Genomic DNA, 20,261 nt, shown 5'->3' with positions numbered 1-20,261 from the left:
GGCGGCTTGATTTGGAGGGCCTTTGATTTGTTTGCGTAGAAAGGAAGCGAGGGATGTTCCCCTTTTAAACAGCTCCCTCTCAGTTAACTCTGTGTAGGCAGGGGCGGAGCCCCCGTTGGGCAAACGGGTTCAAAGAACCCGGGCCGCCGCCAATCAGGGGCCACGAGCGCAGCCCCAGAAACGCCCCCCGCATCTGACGTCAGATGCAGGGGGTGCTGGTTTAGCTCCCAAGCGGGGCCCCGCGGCCCCGTTTGGGAGTAAAATGGCCGGTGCTGCATTTGCGCCGCGGCCAGGAGCAGCTCTTCCCTGCCTTTAGGGAAGAGCCCAGGGGCGTAGCTATAATTGAGCGAAAGGGTTCAAAGAACACAGGCCCCCCAGCTCCTGGGGGCCCTCCAGCTCCACCCCTCCCTATTTTCTTCATTATCTCCCTCACTCTGGGGGGCCACCTGAGATTGGGATGAACATGGGCCTCCTCTCCCCTAGCTACGCCCCTGTAAGAGCCGTTCCTGGCCGCTAACTTCCCAACAGAGCCACGCGGCTCAATTCAGGAGCCAGACCACGCCCCCCAGGTCTGACGTCTGATGCGGAGGCGTGGCTAGTCCCCCCGTCTGATGTCATAGGCGGGGGGTGGTGTGAGCGTGGCTGCTGCCGCGGCCGGACACAGGCCGCTGGCCAACTGACTCTGCCACTGTGTGGAGGGGTGTGGTATTTTGTTTTTTGTTTTGCTATCTCAACTGCTTGCCATGCGGAGTAATGATATGCACCCCCTTGGGTATATATATATTTTTTTAGAAAGGCGGGGTATACATTTTATAACCAATGAATGAAATACTAATTCTTGACTGACATGCAGCCTAAGTCGCCCATGATTAGTCCCAGTTAAATTAATGGGAGAAGTTAGTCATGAGTAACTTGGCTTGATTGTAGCTCAGTGGTAGAGCATCCACTTTGCTTCTAGAAGGTCCCGGGTTCAATCCAGGGGTGCACCAAGATGCTTTTGGTGCCCGGTTAACCCAGATCCCCCAGCCACAAGGCACCCCCACCCCACGTGCGAGGGTCCCCGAAACCTCCTTTGGGGGCCCTGCCTCACCAAACCTCCTTCTCCTTTCTCCCCTCCCCCTCTGCTTGCGACAATCTCTAAACTGCACAGGCACTCCTTGCACTTTGTTAAAGACACTGGCCCAAACAGACGCAGCCAGCATCACTCCGGTCTCTCCACCACCGGAGAAGAGGGGGAGAAGGGAGAAGGACTGCTCCACTCCCCATCCCCGGCTCAGGCACCCCTCGGCTGCAGTAAGGGTTTTTTCTTTTTTAAACAAAACAGAGGTTTGGTGGGGCGGGCACAAGGTGGCTGCCAAGGGCCCCCGGGCCAATTGGAGATGTCCCCCCCCCCTACCATGGAGGACCAGACTGGGTCCCCAAGGCCCGAGGGTTAGTGTGCCTCTGGTTCAATCTCTGGTAGCTTCTCCAGGTAGGAGTGGGGAAAGACTCCTGCCTGTAACCCTGGAGAAGCCGCTGCCAGTCAGTGTAGGCAACACTCAGCTAGACAGACCAGGAGTCTGACTCGGTATAAGGCAGCAGCTTCCAATGTCCCTATGCACGCCAAGCATTGCAAAAAGCACCACAAGTCCTCATTCAAAGAAAACGACACCTTTCAGCATTACATTTGGACTGCTCACTCTCTGAGGAAACGAGAAGGGTGCTTAAATCTCTTTCGAATTCTCCTGCCAGGTAAAACGCTCTCTCCACCCCAGAAAATCAAGTTATTCCTCTAGGGGACATCATTGCCGGTCCGTGACTGGGGAAATGGGATCTGATGCCTGTTTGTTTCTGGTTTGCAAGCAGCTGTTTGTGCCAAGCGCCCCTCATCTCCAGCTCCAGCTCTGGAACGCCTGCATAATTGTTTACAGATCTGTGACAGAGCTGTTGAACTCGGGATATCGAATGTAGGTGGCTCTTGCCACAAAAATGTAAAGAAGACGAGCAAAGATCAAGGGAAGCACCCCGCCCCCCCCCCCCCACCGCTCCGTTGGCAGGAACCATAATTAAATTATAAGGGCTTCTGCAGTCTTTCTTAGATTGTTCTGGATTCTCTTGCTTCACTATACCAGCCAAAGCTCCCATGCAGCAGATTTTTTTCTGGCTTCCTGCTTACTCGGTCAACTGGCTTTCTAAGAGTCCAGTCTCTGCTGGGTAGTGTTAAAGTGGAGCATTGCTGCTTCACTTCTTCATGAAGCTTGTGGTTCAGTCTGGAGCAGCAGGGAGCAGAGTGTCCGATGAGCGCCTCGCAGGTCTTGAACCGGCGACCTGAACGATGTCAGAGATTCAGCCAAAGCACCACCATTCAGCTCTGCCCAAAGCAGGGGACTACAAGTGGATTGTTGCCAGCAGGGATGCTCTTGGGGTAGCAAGCATGGATTTTGCTCAGCAGGGTCTGCCTTGGTGTGCATTTGGATGGGAGGCTACATGTGAGTGCTGTAAGATATTCCCTTGAGGGGATGGGGCCATAGCAAGGGGGTAGAGCATCTGCTTTGCATGCAGATGGTCCCAGGCTCACTTCCTGGCAGCAGCTCCAGGTAGGACTCGGAGAGACTCCTGCATGCGGGGACAGATCCACCATTTTCCGGTTGGGTTCAAAGAACCTGGGCCACCAATGAAAAGGGCTGCCAGTGCACTCCTTGCATATGATGTCAAGTGCAGGGGAGTAGTTAGGGGAGAGAGGGCCTGTGTTCACCCCCTCCACGGTGGCAAAAGGGGCAAGTGCATTTCCCAACTGCATCTCCAGCCAGCATCTGCTGGCTTGCATTTCTTTCTCTTTCTCTCCAGCGACAGAGCAAAAGGGAAATAAACAAATCCAGGCTGCAAATGCTGGCTGCAAATGCGATCGGGAGGGCTGCGGCGGCAGGCTCTTGGGCTCTTGGGCCATGCCCCTAGCCCTTGCGAGTGATATCTCACACACACAGAAGCCACCAGCAGGAGGGTCATGGGCCACCCTTCCACTGGCCAAGCCTCCGCCTGCCTAGAACCTTGGAGAGCTGCTGCCAGCCAGTGTAAAAACAGACGAGCAGCCTGACTCAGTATAAAGCAGCTTCCTATGTCCCTATTATCTCTGCAGCCCTCCAGGTTTCCTGGCCCCTGATCAGCCAGAGCAGGCTGGGTATAATGCGTCTTCCACGAGCCTGCATGCTGCTCTGAACCCACTGGTCATGTATACAACCCCTGCTAATGGGGCAAGGCGCCCCTCTCAAGTTGGTGGCCCTTCGTGTTCAGCAGCGGGAGGACAGCTGTTCCCATTCAGCGCAGCAGAGTCGCCCTCCCGGTGACTGTTAATTGAGTTTTCCCTTTTAGATGATTCTTGTTCAGACAGGGAGCCATCTTCAGGCCCTCATGCGGTGCCCAGTTTGGGAAACAACACCCCTGTTAGCTGTGCAAGAGGCACCTTCTCGGTGGTGGCTCTCTTGGGGGGACAGTCATGGCCTTCTCTATTCATCCCAGCAGAGCGGCCCTCTCAGTGGCTGCTGCTGGTGTCTCGCTCATATTTCATTTCAGAGCCAGCATGGCATAGTGGTTAGAGTGTTGGACTAAGACTGGGAGACCCGAGTTCAAATCCCCATTCAGTCATGAAACTAGCTGGGTGACTGTGGGCCAGCTAGTTTCTCTCTCAGCCTAACCTACCTCACAAGGTTGTTGTGAAGATAAACATAGCCATGTACTCCTTGGCAGAAGAGAGGGATATAAATGTAAAAAAATGAATAAATTGTGAGCCCCTTTGGAACAGGGCACCATCCTTTCCTTCCTTTTGCTATGTAAACTGCTTTGAGAACTTGCTTTGTGGGAAAGCAGTATAAACATTCCCGTAATAATCTGTCCTTGCCCCGTTCCACCTCTGTCTTTGCTTTACCCTTGCCACAGCCGCATCACCTTACCCCCGTCTGTTTCCATAACTTATTCCAGTGAACAATAAATAATGATAATTTATTACTAAATACTGGTTTAACATCTTTACCAGCTTTTAAAAGAGCCCTTTAGACACCTTTTTTTAGCCAGGCTTTTCATAATTTTTGAATGTTTTAAATTGTTTGGTTTTTGTTGCATTTATTTTTGTGAACTGCCTAGAGCCTTTGGAGTCAGGAGGCATATAAGTGTGTGTGTGTGTGTGTGTGTAATTACTGAGAGTTCTGCTGTTGAAAGGAAAGAGATCCTTCTGGATGCTTACAGGCCATTCACTTTTTATTTCGTGGACTTCATTAATAATAATAATTAATTAATAATCATAAACTGTATTTGTTAGCCACCCTATAACAATTGTTCTCTGGGCGACTAATGCATAGTGGAAACCCAAATGTTGCCCAGATATTACTGCTTGTTATTGAATTAGAGAATGAATCGTATATTTAAATAGAATTATTGGTGTTTGGTGTAATTAAAAAGAGTGTCAAATAATCTAATTAGATTTATTTAAGGATGGTTCTTCATTGTTTAGTTGTGAAGCGAATCTGGAAAGTGCTGCAGCCCAAATACAAGTTGAAGGGAGTCTCGCTTATCAGTGGGCCGATTGTTAAGTTATAAGGCTTATCATTTCCATTGTTCTCTCTTATCCGCTGATCTTCTGCCATTGCCTTGAAGCTGAACTTATTTACGCTTGTAATCCAAATGCTGAGTGTGTTCCTAGTGGTCATAGCCTGGGGATGATGTAGTCCCACATCTAAGGGCCCAAGGTTAGGGACCCTACTGTAGATGATGGCATAGCTGGCAGTGATGGGAGTTAAGAACATAAGAACAGCCCTGCTGGATCAGGCCCAAGGCAGCCCATCTAGTCCAGCATCCCGTTTCGCACAGTGGCCCACCAGATGCCACTGGAATCCTACAGGCAGGAGTTGAGGGCATGCCCTCTTTCCTGCTGCTACTCCCCTGCAACTGGTGCTTAGAGTTGTAGGAACACAGGTAAAGATAAAGTGTGCCGTCAAGTTGATTTCAATTCCTGGCACCCACAGAACCCTGTGGTTGTCCTCGGTAGAATACAGGAGGGGTTTACCATTGCCTCCTCCCGTGCAGTATGAGATGATGCCTTTCAGCGTCTCCCTGTATCCCTGCTGCCCAATATAGTGCCAGTGGGGATTCGAACCAGCAACCTTCTGCTTGTTCGTCAAGCATTTCCCCGCTGTGCCACTTAAGGTGACTGTAGGAACATAGGAAGCTGCTTTAAACTGAGTCAGACCATTGGTCCATCTAGCCCAGTATTGTATACACAGACAGCCAACAGCTTCTCCAAGGCTTTAGGCAGAAGCCTCTCTCAGCCCTATATGGAGATGCCAGGGAGGGAACTTGGAACCCTCTGCATGCAAGAATTCAGGTGCTCTTCCTGGAACGGCCCCGTCCTCTCAGGGGAATATCTTACAGTGCTCACTCATGTAGTCTCCCATCCAAATGCAAACCAGGGAAGTCCCTGCATAGCAAAGGGGACTATTCATGTTTGCTGGTCTGCCACAACACCAGTTCTTGTCCAACAACATCTGGGAACCCAAGCCTGGGGGCCCCCTGAGCTAAGGTGATGCAGGAAGCAGCTCCCTCGAGCTAGAAAGTTTTGAAACAGACTCACTCGCATGCATCCACGATTTCTTGGAAAGGTTACATAAGCAGCATGTCACGGTGCAGATGATAAATGCGCACTGCGGGAGCTTTCTGGAAAGGAGTTGTTTTCCAGCACACCATTTGCGAAGGCAAGCTTGGATCGATACAATAATTTTCGGAATGGAATGTCTGTCATCATAGCTTTCAGGTTTGCCGACCCCTCGTTTGATGGCTTAAGCTTTCGCGAACTTCCCCACACCTGAAGAGAGCAATCAATTCTGGATAGCCATTGACTTTCAGAACGTCTAGAGACCTTTAGGGGAAGGTTCTTGTGCTTTGAGGCCCTGTATGTTTTTGTTCCTGGTGCATAGGCCAGTCCAGGGGTGTAGCCAACATTGGACAACAGGGGTCAAAGAAACCGGGCTGCCGCCCCTCAGGGGCCATGCCTCATGACCCCCACACTCCCCCCACATCTGACGTCGGGCATGGGGGGCATGGTTTAGTTATGGGGGGCCATTCGGGAGTTAAATGACCAGCGCTCCGTTTGCCGTAAAGGCAGGGAGAGCCGCTTCTGGCCGCGCTGCTAATGCAGCACTGGCCTTGATCTAACTCTTGAATGTGTGGCTTACCTCCCGTGTCTGACGTCAGACATAGGGGGCAGGGTGAGGGAGGCCACCGCCGCGGCTTCACATGGGCCACCACTGGCCTCCCTCCACTAGTGGGCCAGCGAGTGGTTGAAAATGTTTCTAGGGACATAGGAAGTTGCCTTACATGGAGTCAGACCCTTGGTCCATCTAGCTCCAACTTGTCTACACTGACTGGCAGTGGCTCCCCCGGGTTTCAGGCCCGAGTTTCTCCCAGCCCTACCTGGAGATGCTGCCAGGGACTGAACCCGGGGCTGCCAGATGCTCGTCCTCTGAGCTATGGCCCCCTCCCCTAAGGGGAACACCTTGCTTTGCTCACCTGTAGTTACCCATCCAAATGCAAACCAAGGCAGACCCTGCTTAGCATAGGGGCCATTCATGCCCACTACGCAAAACCTCGTGCTTCCCCAACCTGACTGACTGCAGCACTTGCCCACCTGCTCAAAAGGCGCCTGATTCTGACCAGTGAAGCTGGGACTAGTTTATGTTCAAAAATGTCTCCTGACGACCGCTTCTTAAAGGCTTTTAGGTCCACTGTTTCCTCCTCAAAAGCCAATAGCTGAGCTAGAGACTTCTTAATAGCAGAGAGAGTGCCCCAGCAATGGTGATTATACTGCTTACGCAGGATGGTGAGCTCGCATTGACAAGGGAATAATTGAAGTCCCCCCTCTTGATCTAAGCTTAAAACAAAGTCATTTGAAGAAGGGATGGAGGGCTTAAGATCCACCAAGTCCATCTGCATGGTTTGAGTGCTGGCTTCCCGAATACCTGGCCGGGGAGGGGGGAGTTTTATTTAAAAAGCTGTTCTGGAGAATGGTAACCCATTCAAGTATATCCTCTAATTTCGTCAAACTAGTAGAGCACTTCTGAAGTAGATGGATTAAAGTTTTCCGATAATAAAACCAAAATGTTCACACTCAAGTTTGGCTCTGCTGCCCCATCTTTCGAAAAAGAGGTCCTGGAATGAAGGCCAACATTAGAACATGTATCAATATACACGGAGCCAGCGTGGTGTAGTGGTTAGAGTGCTGGACTAGGACCGAGGAGACCCGAGTTCAAATCCCCGTTCAGCCATGCTACTAGCTGGGTGACTCTGAGCCAGTCACTTCGCTCTCAGCCTAACCTACTTCACAGGGTTGTTGTGAAAGAGAAACCCAAGCATGTAGTACACCGCTCTGGGCTCCTTGGAGGAAGAGCGGGATATAAATGTAAACAAGAAGAAGAAGAAGAAGAAGCCGCTTCTGGCTAAGGAGAGTTATCCAAAGTCACACCGCTTAAAATTTTATTGATCATTTGTTTATGGATATTCATCTATATATTTAAATATTTCATTTCCTTATTGTATTTTTCTGTGCGATGAGATGTTTTGTTTATGTTATGTTATGCTGACTTTGGGTTGCAAATAAAGAACTTTGACTGCAGCCCTTGCCAGAGTGAAAGATGAGAAACACTGTATCTCTCCACAACAAGGTCATTCACACAATCAAAAACTGTGTTCTTCCTGGGAATTGGGAGCTATGTGTGCCCCCAATGTTCAGTTGTGTGGAAGCAAGGGGGGAGGAAAAGCTACGCAGGTTTTCCTTCTACTTTGCTTCTGCACAACTGAAAATTGGGGGCACACACAGCTCCCAATTCCCAGGAAGAACACATTTTTTTTAATTGTGTAGATGTCCTCCACATCTATTATATAGACAAGAGGAAGCCTTGATACACTGATCCAGTTGCTCTTTGTATCTGTGTGGTAGCTTTTGTGGTGTTGCCATGATGCAGTGGTGGTGTCACAAATTCAGCAGGTACCACAACAGCAACCAGCAGCCACCCCTTCCACCCAGATAGATGGGGCTTTCTCCGTTGGATTTATCCAGTCCCTGTTTTGCTGGACTCTTTGATAGAGGCGTTAGAGCTTGCCACCCCCACCACCCCCAGGGCTTGACAGGCTGGAGCGGTCTGTATAGGGCCCACCTCTTCAGGTCTCTTCTGCAGCTTCCTTTCTGTGCTCACTTGGGGCAGCCGGGGCTCTTGGAGGTGAAGATCTACAGGATGTCCCTCTGGGCTCTGCCCGAGTGGTTCAGCCTGTCTGGTGTCTGGAGCAAGGATTTCGGGGGCTCCCTCTTGGGTCTCAGGACTCTGGATCCCAATATCAGGGGCTTTCTTGTTAGGCCCCTGTTACACATCGGAGGTAACCCTGACAAGGGCCCAGGAACACATCCAGCCTTCTGGGTGGAAAATCAAACACAGCAGCAGGCTATTTTGCAGCCGTTGTTCAGGGAAACGGCATGCTTCACTACTCTTCTTGTTTAAAACGCACCCCTCTCCTCCAAAGATGAGGTGGTTTTAAAGCAAAACTGCCTCCCACATCCACAAATTTCTCTCTGCCGTGTCCTGGTGAAGCGTAACTGCTGTGTTCTCCTTTAAGGGTAGGATAATATGGTCTAGAGATTTAAGCCAGCAACATGATCACCATTGGGGAAGTATTGCTCTCTAGTCCTTTTTGTTATGGATTGTGATAACTACTGTTGTTTTTCCCCTAGTGGGGGCTTAAAAAGAGAGAGAAAAGCTACTGTATCTTTAAATTAGAAGTCGCTGAATAATGAATCTTCAGCAGTGAAAAGGCTAACAGGCTGTGGAAAGGAAGGAGTTTAATCTGATTTGGTTGGAGGGTGTCTGTCTATGGTGTTGTTTTCGGGACTGTGGGAATAGAGGAGCACAGTGGCTCTGGTGAATGGTCCCTCCTTAGCCAGAATCAGTGGGGAGTCCCTGAGCCGCCAGTGATCCGAAGCCAGGCTATGAAAAGGGGATTAAGGACCATGTTCTGATTTGCAATTCACACGCAGGCACCCCGTCGAACCTTTGGTCATATTTCAAACCCTATTCCAGGGGAAGCACCCTTTAAAAAAAAAAAAAGCTGGCCAAATTGTATTAGAGCAACACTAGACGATCCATTCATCCATTTATGATGTGTGGGGTGATGCTTTGTTGGTTGTTGTTTTTGGAGGGGTTTTTTAAAAAACGCTTTTCATGAGTCGTGATGGTAGGTTAGTTGTTCATTGGGTGCTATTTAAAAAAGCAATTAAAACTTCTGGGCATAATTTGTTTCTCTTCAAAAAAAAGACACAGTTGATTTGCCTAAAGTAGTATTCTTGAGAGGAACTAGGAAAGGTCTAGGGTTAAGCCAAGGGAAAAGGCTTAAACTCCATTTAGTTGGGTTTCTTTAACTAAATACTTTATTGCCCTTGACACATATTGGTGGATGGGTTCGCTGGATGCTTCCAATGTAGGTGCTGTGATTGAATTTGAAATGGGGGGGTGGCAAAACAGACTTTTGATCATTGTTATATGGGGGGGAGTGTACATGCTATTTGGTCTTTAAAATCAATGGGGTATAACCCAGAGCTCCGAATCAAACAGGACTTGCACATTTTTTAACCGTGGGTGCTGATTCTGATCAACCCCATGGAACAAGAGGACTGTTAACCTTGCCTGGATTGTGCATCATCTTTACACTTCTGTTTTTTCTAGCTTCAACAAGAACAGAGAGGAAGACAAAATTCCAGGAGCCACTGTCATGTTTTATATAAGTCAGGGGTCTCAAACTTGGGTACCCAGTTATGAAGATGAAATTTCAGGGGCCATTGTAATGTTTTATATACAGTAGGTTGGGGGTTCTCGGACGTAGGTGCCCAGATGTTGTTGAGAACTACAACTCCCATCATCCCTAGCCAAAATAAAAGGCTGTTGTGCCTGGGGATGGTGGGTAGTCAATCATCTGGGGACCCAAAATTTAGGGACTCTTGGAGGAGAACAACCATTTCTTAATTTCCCGTAAATACAATGGAGAGGAGAGAGACCTTACTATTTAGTGCTATCTTTGCCTTCTGGTAAACTTGAATAGGACTTGATGAATTAATAACTGTGATTTCTCAAAGAATTATAGGATTTTTCACCCTCCTCTTCCCTAAACTTTGCAGTGGCATAGTTTCTGCAGATCATTAAGAAGCTTTTTGAAATCTACAAGAAGTGAATTGCCTTTGAACTCTTCAAACAGATCATTTAGGTTTTTCCTGCTGAAGCATCTCGGGATAATAAAGTGGGTTTCATTTAATTCCATTTTAATACGTGTGTGCACACACATCCAAACCCCACACTCAAATCAATCAAGAACTTACTCATACCTCCCATTTCCATTGAGTGTTAGATGCATAAGGGAAACACACAACTTTGATTTTTGCCATTATCCATATCAAAGTCTTTTATTATTCTTCCGACACTGTTGATTATACCATTTAAACTTGGCCATGTTCCGTTTCATTCTTTTTCTCGCTGTCTTTTTTGTGTGCCGCGTTCCACTTACAAGAAGATTTAGTTACACTTCCAGTTATGACATGCAAGATTCAATTTTTTTTCAAAGATCTTGTGCTTAAGGAAGGGAATTTTGAGGTATTTATGATGCTTCTATGCAGTTTTAGGCGACGGCTACAGAGGGAGAAGCCAGAAAAGCTGCACAAAGAAACACATCCTCCATCTGAGTTGGCACATCATTTGAAATCATGTTTAATTATAAAGTTTCATTAAAAACCTTTGCTTCAAATTTTTAGAGGCCTAATAAGATTTCCATTAATTTAAAGATATCTCTATTCCCACAACGGACCAAATGCTTTCTTCTTCCCCCCACCCTCCCCTTTTCACCCATGGTTAAATATGTAAATAAAATGTCTAAAGTCATTCTTCAAAGAAGACAAAAGGAAAAAAGAGCTGAGGGAAACGACAGGCATAAAATTCCTCCCCAATTCTCCATAACGTTTGCCAGAGGGGGGGCACAGACCAGCCTAGGCCTATCAGCAGGGGTGCTAGGCTGCTCCATACAATCACACATCTCAAATCCCACATGCAGGGGGTAGGGGAAAAATAACACACACACAAAATAAAATATCTTTTCAGCTGGAGCCATCAAAAGGGTCTTTTCATTTATTAGTTACAGAGTTCTTTTCCAGTTGCCAGTTTGTCATAGCCCCTTCTCCTTCTTTTCAGTCGTCATGTTCTATTTACTAGGTGGTTGTTTCTCAATGCACACTCCTTCAAATGAAGGCCACTTCAAGAGAGTTGTTTGTCTTCAATTCTGTTCCTCTCCAGTCTCTCTAAAACAGTAGAAATGGAAAAAACGATCTGAACAGCACTGAAGGTGTTAGCTGCAATAAACCACTCGCAAGATCAGCTGGGTTTCAAACAGTACAGCAAAGATCAATTAAATGTCGGAACGCCTATAAAGAAAAATTATGGTGGGGGGTGTGTGTGTGTGTGTATCTGAGTGTTTTATTTCAGACATTTCCTTGTTAGCTTCAGGTTAAAAACAAGTAAAGGAATGGTTGCTTTCAGAAAGGACCCTTCATGTTTAGGGAAAGGATGAAGTTTGACTCTTTTATCTTTTCGTTGTTACTGTTTTCAGTTTGGGAATACACAAAATTATTTCAATTCTGAGTATGACTTTAAAGGAGACTTTTTCAGTGATTGCCATTCACCACGAACCAAAGTGTACCACAAATGTTCGTCCTGAGTGCTGTTTGGATCTCACTTCAAAAAGTGGAGCCCGGTCCTTTTGAATGCTGCTGTGTTCCTCCACCCCCAACTGAGTTACGCAGAGAAAGATCCAGGGTGCATACAAATTCTAAGAAAGGCATGCCTCGCTTGATGAAGAATGGAGATTCTTCATTAATCCACTCTGTGTAGCATCTCACAAGCTGGAATTGCGGTAACAACAAGGCCTAGCTTTCCACCAACACTCCCTTTCTTTTTAAAAACTATCTACAAATGAATCTCAAAGCATCCACAGACAAAATCGGGGTGTTAAAAATCACAGTTCTGTACATCATTCTGACCTCTTTCACAACGGCTTCTGAATCTATTGCATTAAAGATGCAAGTTGGCCATTTTTATATATGCATAGGTGTATGTGTATAAAACTCCATGAGATGATCTTCCACTTCATATGGAAACACCACCTATATTTTCAGGAGATGTAAAATGCTAATAAATAACAGCTTTTGCAAAATGACTCATTGGGAAGCTGGACATTTTTGTATTGCCCTGCAAAGTGAGGAGGAGACTCTTATCTTCAATTTCTGCACCTGCTTGGAAATTCAGGGAAGTGGCAAGATTCTCCTTGTTTCTTGTCGGGGCCATAGGAGCAACCAGCTTGCCAGGTGCTTTCAGTACATGGTTTTAAGTGACTAAAGTTGTGCCGTCGAGTTGGTGTCGACTCCTGGCGCCCACAGAGCCCTGTGGTTGTCTTTGGTAGAACACAGGAGGGGTTTCCCATTGCCTCCTCCCACGCAGTATGAGATGATACCTTTCAGCATCTTCCTATATCGCTGCTGCCCGATAGAGGTGCTTCCCGTAGTCTGGGAAACATACCTGTGGTGACTTGAATCGGCAACCTCTTGCTCCCTCGGCAAATTACTTCCCTGCTGTGCCATTAGGTGGCTTGGTAAATTGTCACGAGGTGGTTGCAGACCACTGTTGTCTTTGCTTGATGCTAATGGGATGTAAATCTGCGTCCTACGGCATTAGCTGACTTATAGGGAAATAGTGTACCTGTTGATAAGAGAAAGAAATAGACACCGGTGGAGAGAAAGAGAGAGGATTCCTGAATAATATGTCCAAGGACCACTTCTCATTATACCTTTTTTGAATCCAGGCACAGGTACCAGAGTACCAAATCCTTGTAGCTCCTTGTAAGTCTCATGAGTGTGCACAGATAAAATTTAGTGCACATGCTTTCAAAGAGGACCCTCCTGCTGTTACTGGACAATCCCCAGTCACAGTGGCGAATAGCCAGGGATGATGAGAGCTGTAGTCAGCAGGGCTGGATTAAGCTAGTTCGGGGCCTGTAGCATATGTTATAAAGGGGCCCTAATTTTTTTTTTTAATGCACATAAATATTAAAACATAAATTCTTTACTTGCATAGTAAAGTAATTCAATTTTTTCATTTGCTATATTTTGGAGTCTGGGAGACCAAGCCACAAGCTGACACTTACTACAACAACAGGGAACATTTATATACCATTTTTCAATCAAAAGTCTCAAAGTGGTTTACATAGGAAAAATAAAGAGTGGATAGATGATTCTCTGTCTTCAAAGGGCTCACGCTCTAAAAAGAAAAATGTGGTAGGCACCAGCAACAGCCACTGGACAGATGCTGTTCTGAGCAGGTAGGACTGAGAAAAATCCCTGTCTGAAGCCCAGAAAAGCCACTGCCAGTCAGAGTAGAAAAGACTGAGATAGATGGACCAGTGGTCTGACTCAGTAGGCAGAAGCTGCCTGTGTTTTTCTTCATAGCAGAACACAAAAAATAAATAGCGAGACTCGGATCTAAGAGAAGGTGTGTTTTATTTCCACACTGGAATGCTGGTGAATGTATAGAATAGTCGTGTCTACTGACTGTTTGGGTAGATAGAGAGGAGAGCAACCCTGTTAGGTCCCCAAAGAGAGAAGACGCAAAGCCGATAGTACCTTTGATGCCTTTGACCGAAAAAGCAGAGATTGGTACAGCTTTTCTAATTCTAATAACTCTTCAATATCAAACACCTACCTGCTGAAGGCTGCTCTGAAGCTCAAAGCTTGCACAGAGGAACCACAACATAAGCCACGCTTGTGTTTGGAGGGCCGTTGCCAAGGGGGCACCCAGAAAGGCCCACTGAATTCCCCCAGGACCCCTCTGTGCCCAAAGCCTTTATGTGGCAGTGGTGGAGTGTCTCTGTTAAGCCATCCAGGGAAGAGCAAGTGCCCAGGGAAGGAAGTTTGCTGAGGGTCCCCAAAAGCTGGAATGGGAGCATAGAGAGCAGCTTTATACCGAGTCAGGCCTTTTGGTCCGTCTGGCTCAGTACTGCACTGACTGGTAGCAGCTTTCCAAAGTTTCGGGCAGGAGTCTCTCCCAGCCCTACCTGCAGTTGCTGCCAAGGATTGAACCTGGGACCTAGAGGCTCTACCATGGAGCAATGGCCCCATCCCCTGAGGGGAATATCCCACAGTGCCCAGACATGTGGTCTCCCATTCAAATGCAAACCAAGGCAGACCCTGCTTAGCAAAGGGGACAAAAAATTTTGAGCTCCTACAAGACCAGCTCTCCTCCCAAAGCCAGAGGAGTTAGCTCAGTAAAAAGAGAACATTCTAACCAGGTTGTACCTACAGCTCTTTTTATCATTTGAACAAAACACTCTTTCTCGCCCCCCTCTGTGCAGTTTGTTTTTTTGAAAAATCGATGCATTTGAGCCTGTATTTCCAGCTCTCCAGCAAATCCGTCTGGGATGTCAGATTGTGAGCTAGTAGTATGGAATTAGAGAAACAGCAGGCACAAATGTCCAGTCGCAGAAACAAGCCGTGTGACTGTGTGTGTGTGTGTGTGTGTGTTTTCCTGGCTAGAAATATTATCTTTCAGATCTTGTTTTCGGCTTGGAAATTCGTGTCTAGGCATGACTCTGGGGCAAACAGCAGCTCGCCTCCTTAACATGGTAGAGGGCAACAGTGGCATTCCCCACAGCAAGCGCACACATGTGGACACCACCCATGAATATACAGGCTTGTTTAAACACCATGCACCTGGGAAACTGAGGCCGGCACTGAAATGGGAAGCGTCCCAGGCTGTGCTGTTTCAGACTGCGATGATGCAGTGCCCTTCCATATTAAATCCATGCACATGGAAAGCTAGTATGTCAGGGAGGGGGTGCAGCAAGAGCTCTCCTTCCTCACATCAGCCTTTCTCCGTGCAGGGTACATTTTTAGGGAGGAGCCTCATTGGTCGAGGTTCCTTTTTTTGTTTTTCATAGTAACTGTTTTTATGTTAGAGCCATCGTTTGTACTGGTGGTGGTGATGTTTTAAGCCACCTTAAGTGGCGCAGCGGGGAAATGCTTGACTAACCAGCAGAAGGTTGCTGGTTTGAATCCCCACTGCTACTATAGCGGGCAGCAGCGATATAAGAAGACGCTGAAAGGCATCATCTCATACTGCATGGGAGGAGGCAATGGTCAACCCCTCCTGTATTCTACCAAAGACAACCACAGGGCTCTGTGGGCGCCAGGAGTCAAAAGTGGCTTGATGGCGCCCACTTCACCTTTGCCTCAACCCACAAATTCAGCCCCTGGTGGGCACGCTCTGCCCCCTGCCTTCAGCAGCTCGCATAGGCAGTGGGGAGTCCCAAGACTAAAGTGCCATTGAGGCAGGGCACCAAAGGCCAGGGCCATAGCTCAGTGGTAGGGCACCTGTTTTCCATGCAGATGGTCCCAGGTTCAATCCCTGGCATCTACAAGCGGGGCTGAGAAGGACTCTCCTGCCTGAAACCTTGGAGAGCCACAGCCAGTCAATGTAGACAATACTGAGCTAGATGGACCAAGGGTCTGAGTCAGTATAAGGCAGGTTCCTACGCATGCACCTACCTCACAAGGTTGTTGTGACGGTACAAAAAGGGGGGGGAAGAACGTGCACCGCCCACCCTGAGTTCCTTGAAGGAGGGATAAGGGGATAAATAAGCAACTACCCCATCCGATCTCAGACATAGGGGGACAGTAATGTCCAAGGTACCTCCTGAGCATCATAGATTAAAAAACAATTAATCTCCTCTGGATCCAAGCTGCCTGCCCATTTCTGGCCTCTCCAGGAGATTTTCCATGTCCCCTCATGATGTTTTAGGGGATTTAACTCTAAGTCCTATAAGCCGTGTATGATTCCATTTCTGAAGTCGGGTCTCTGGACTGTCAGAGCTATTTGCTCCCGGCTCGCCACCAAAGCTTACCTTTTGTAAACCGATGGGCCTGCGGAGACTCTGGACCAACCAGATTTTATGAGCTTCTCAGCCAGACATTTATGGCCCGGGCAATAAAATGCATCCTCCACCGTCCCTTTTCACCAACCACCCCACCTCTCCTTCTCATCATCCTCTTCTCCTCTCCCCGCCTTTCAGATAAAGGAATTCTAAGAGGGGCTGGAGAAAGGCCACATGCACAGGCCTTAGCCATGGTGGAACTGGAACCGGTTTCTGAAGCCTGTTTTCCAACCAGATTATCCAGCAGGAAAGTCTACTGCCCATACACAAAGTGTTTTTATCTAGCCCTACGAAAATGATCCAAAACAAGCAAACACACCCAAGTTTAGAAGAAATTACTTCTGTCCAAAGCAGGTTAGATGGACTTTCAAGCCTGAATACGGGTCATTCCAGAAAGCAGACCGAGAGCCTAGATGTAGCTACCCCCTGCTAACCGAGCAAAGAGAGATGCCTATAAAGGGTTGGTTCCCTTATGTGTCTTTTTAGATTGTGAGCCCTTTAGGGACAGGAAGCCACCTTATTTATTATTTTCTGAATAGTCCCATTCTGAGAACTCCTGTTGAAAAGCGGTATATAATTATTTGTAGCAGTGGTGGGAAGGCAGCACAATGTCGGCCCTCCTACAGATGCTGAATTACAGCCATCCCTTGGCCACCATGGTTTTACCAACCGTGGTTTTGAGTATATGTGAAGAGGTTGTGAGTATATTGTGACAGGTCTCGCCAACCGCAACCTGAATATCTGCAGTCGGCAAGGATGATTAGTGATTGAGGTGGGGTTTCACTGATTTTTGCGGGGTTCAGAGGTTCAGTCTGCTCATTCCTTTTGGTGACCGTTGCTGAGCCTTGCCAATTTAAAATGCCTTTGACTGATTTTAGGGGGTTCGAAAAATCTCCAGGGTTTCGTTTTGCTCTTTTTGGTGACTCTTGGTGATATCACAGGATTTTTTAAAAAAAACTTTTTAAAAGCATTTCGGGGGGCATCTTTTCCTTTATTTTTAGGTCTTTTTGCAGCCATGATTTCCCTACCCCCCTGTTTCCCATAGACTTTAATGCCTTGCCAACTGTGAATTTGCCAACAGCGAGGAGATGATAGGAGCTGTGGATTAGTGTGCTGGGCAAGGAGCAGAAGAGACCCAGGGCCATGACGCTCAGGGGGCGACTTTGGTCCAGTCTCTCCATAACCTACCTCACTCGGTGGTTGTGAGGATAATCCTGGGGAAGGAGAACCTAAAGCAACTGTCCCAGTTCAGCTCAGCTCAGTCAGGGGCATAGCAAGGTTGGCGTGGGCCCCCAGAGACAAGATTTTAAAATGGGGCCCCCCTCACTTAAGCACAGCTTATGAAGTAAAGAAATCTTAAATGAGGCTGAATAGTGGTGACAAAAAGCAGACATATATAGATAACCTATGTGCCACAATAGAACATCATCCTAAATTATTCGGAGGATAAATACAACTGAAGGAAGCCCCGGTGGGTGCGTGGCTGGGGGAGTCAGTCATGTGGCTTGCCTCGGGGGGGGGGGGCGCCAAGGCAGTGGGGTCCCAGACAACTGTCTCCCCTTCCCCTATTATAGTTGCGCCCCTGAGCTCAGCACAGCACAGCATCGGTCCCATTGGATGCTATGGATGCTGTTAGTGCTCTCCCTTGGGTTTCTTTTCTCGTTTTCAACTATACGTCCCTTGAAGACCTTCAAGGCCAAGCTGAAGACAGATCATCCTGGAGAGAATCTATCTATGTGGTCGCTAAGAGTCAACACTGACATGACGGCACTTAATCAATCAATCACTCAATCAACTCCCTTGGGGGCAGGGAACCGTGTTCTCATTTTTCCTCCTATTCCTTCTGCTCTGTTAACCACTTTGGCGTGCGTGTTGTTGTTGATGATGGTGTTGAAAAGCAGGATATACATATTAATAACAAACTTCTTCGAAGGACATGGTTGGGCCAAGGGTCATGAGGATCGGATCCGTTCTTCGTGGCCAGGGTTCCTGCCCACTAACCTATGGCCTAAGTAACAAGGAATGTGTTTTGGGACACTGATACATTTAATGAAAAACACAGAGTGCTTATTAGAGGGTTTAACGCCAACAATAACAAAAATGTATATACTGATTTCAACAAAAGTTTCCAAAGCGGTTTGTTTGTTTGTTTTTTACATTTATATCCCGCTCTTTCTCCAAGGAGCAGAGGTTTACATAGAGAAATGATATATAAGTAAATAAAATAAATAAATAAGATGGATCCCTGTCCCCAAAGGGCTCACAATCTAAAGGCACCTCATAGGAAGCTGCCTTGTACTGAGTCAGACCATTGGTCCATCCAGCTGAGTTTTGTCTACACTGACTGGCAGTGACTCTTCAGGATTTCAGGCAGGAATCTTCACAACACCGCACTCCCACCCACCCACCCCCCATGGAGATGCTGCCAAGGATTGAACCTGGGGCCTTTTGCATACAAGTATGTGGATCATCTTCCGCTGAGCTATAGCCCTATGCAGTGCTCACGTGTAGTCACCCATCCACAGGCCAACCAAGGCAGACCCTGCTTAGCAAAGGGGACCATCCATGCTCATTACAGTGACCAGCTCTCCTCCCCATACTTGACCTCTGAGATGTTTATTTGTGACATTTCTATACTGCCCAAATAGGAACATAGGAAGCTGCCATATACTGAGTAAGACCAGTGGTCAATCTAGCTCAGTATTGTCTTCACAGACTGGCAGCGGCTTCTCCAAGGTTGTAGGCAGGAAACTCTCTCAGCCCGGTCTTGGAGATGCTGCCAGGGAAGGAACTTGGAACCTTCTGCTCTTCCCAGAGCGGCTTCATCCCGAGGGGAATCTCTTGCAGTGCTCACACATCAAGTCTCCCATTCATATGCAACCAGGGCAGACCCTGCTTAGCTATGGGGACTAGTCATGCTTGCTACCACAAGACCAGCTCTCCTCTCCAATCAATGAGCTCTAGGAGATTTACAGGCTTTAAAACCAGCAAGGAAAAGCAAACAACTAAAAACAATTAAAACAATGAGAGTTAAACAGACGCACCCAAGGCCTGATTAAAGAAATGACTCTTTAAGGCCTTCCTAAAGGCCAAGAATGAAATCAGCCCACTGTATCTCAGGAGTGTTCCTTTGCTTTGTTGCTGTTTGGTCAATCTTGATTGTCCTGGATAGAAAAGCAGGAAAATGTTACTTACAACAAGTAAAATAAATATGCCATACAGGATGAGAGGTGGTGATGGGCCATTAGTTTAGCTGACTCTAAAGGGCATCAGACCAGGGCCTGGTTCACACAATAATTTGAATGTAGGCTTAATGTGGGTTACTAACATTAGCATCATTCTGTGAACCCATGCCAAGGTGGTTTATGGCCCGAAATGAATCTGAAGTTCCTGTCTTGGCATGGGTTCACACAATCACGTTCCTGTTGGTAGCGTGCTTTAAACCTAGATTCAAATGACTGTGTGAACCGGGTCAAGGTCATGGAAGAGGAGAGGTCTACGGCTTTCTATTGGGGATGACAGCTCAGTAGAACCTCCAGGTTCAGGAGCAGTCTACCCCTGGACAACAGTTTCTGGGCTGCAGCCCTGGGAGGGGACTGGTGCTGTCAGCTGCTGCTGGTGGGCTTCCAGGAGATGTCTGGCTGGTGTTTGCTGGGGAGAGAGAATCCTACTATGACTATTTACGTAGCAGTTTTCAACAGATTTGCATTTGATAAGACATTTGAACTGATCTAGCAGAGCATTTCTTACATTTTTTATGTGCACCTTTAGCACTTTGTCAACCACCGGCACTTCCAGCCTTGAAGAAGTGTTCTGCATCACCCTAAAGCTTCCCAGCCGCGTTGACCAACACCACTTGCTCTAATTTCGAACACACAAAGGGCTGTGTGTTTCCAAAGCCTTGCACACAGAGAGCTAGATAGCAGGTTGTGTTTATTCCTACTGGGGGAGGTCAAAAAGAGAGCAAGATCTCGTGGAAGGGGGGGAAAAGTTACAAGAACAAGAAAGACGAAGGAAGGCAAGAAAGGGGAGGGAGGAGAGAAAGAAGAGAGAGAACGAGAAAGTAGGGGAATGGAAGGGAAGAAAGAGAGCATCTAGGCTCCAAGTCCCCCCCCCCGCCCCCGGCAGCATCTCCAAGACAGGGCTGAGAGAGACTCCTGCCTGTAACCTTGGAGAAGCCGCTGCCAGTCTGTGAAGACAATACTGAGCTAGATGGACCTATAGTCTGACTC

General features: G+C 47.5%; 1 long non-coding RNA gene across 2 annotated transcripts in view; it reads left to right on the top strand.

The window, feature by feature from the left end:
• LOC128338089 (uncharacterized) overlaps positions 1-20,261 on the top strand; it is a 114,344-nt gene that overhangs the window by 23,215 nt on the left and 70,868 nt on the right. The window lies entirely within an intron of this gene.

This window comes from Hemicordylus capensis, chromosome 15 (genome assembly GCF_027244095.1).
Source record: "Hemicordylus capensis ecotype Gifberg chromosome 15, rHemCap1.1.pri, whole genome shotgun sequence".
Lineage (NCBI taxonomy): Eukaryota > Metazoa > Chordata > Lepidosauria > Squamata > Cordylidae > Hemicordylus > Hemicordylus capensis.
Note: the sequence above shows the minus strand (reverse complement) of the source record. Positions and strands in the feature narration are given on the sequence as shown.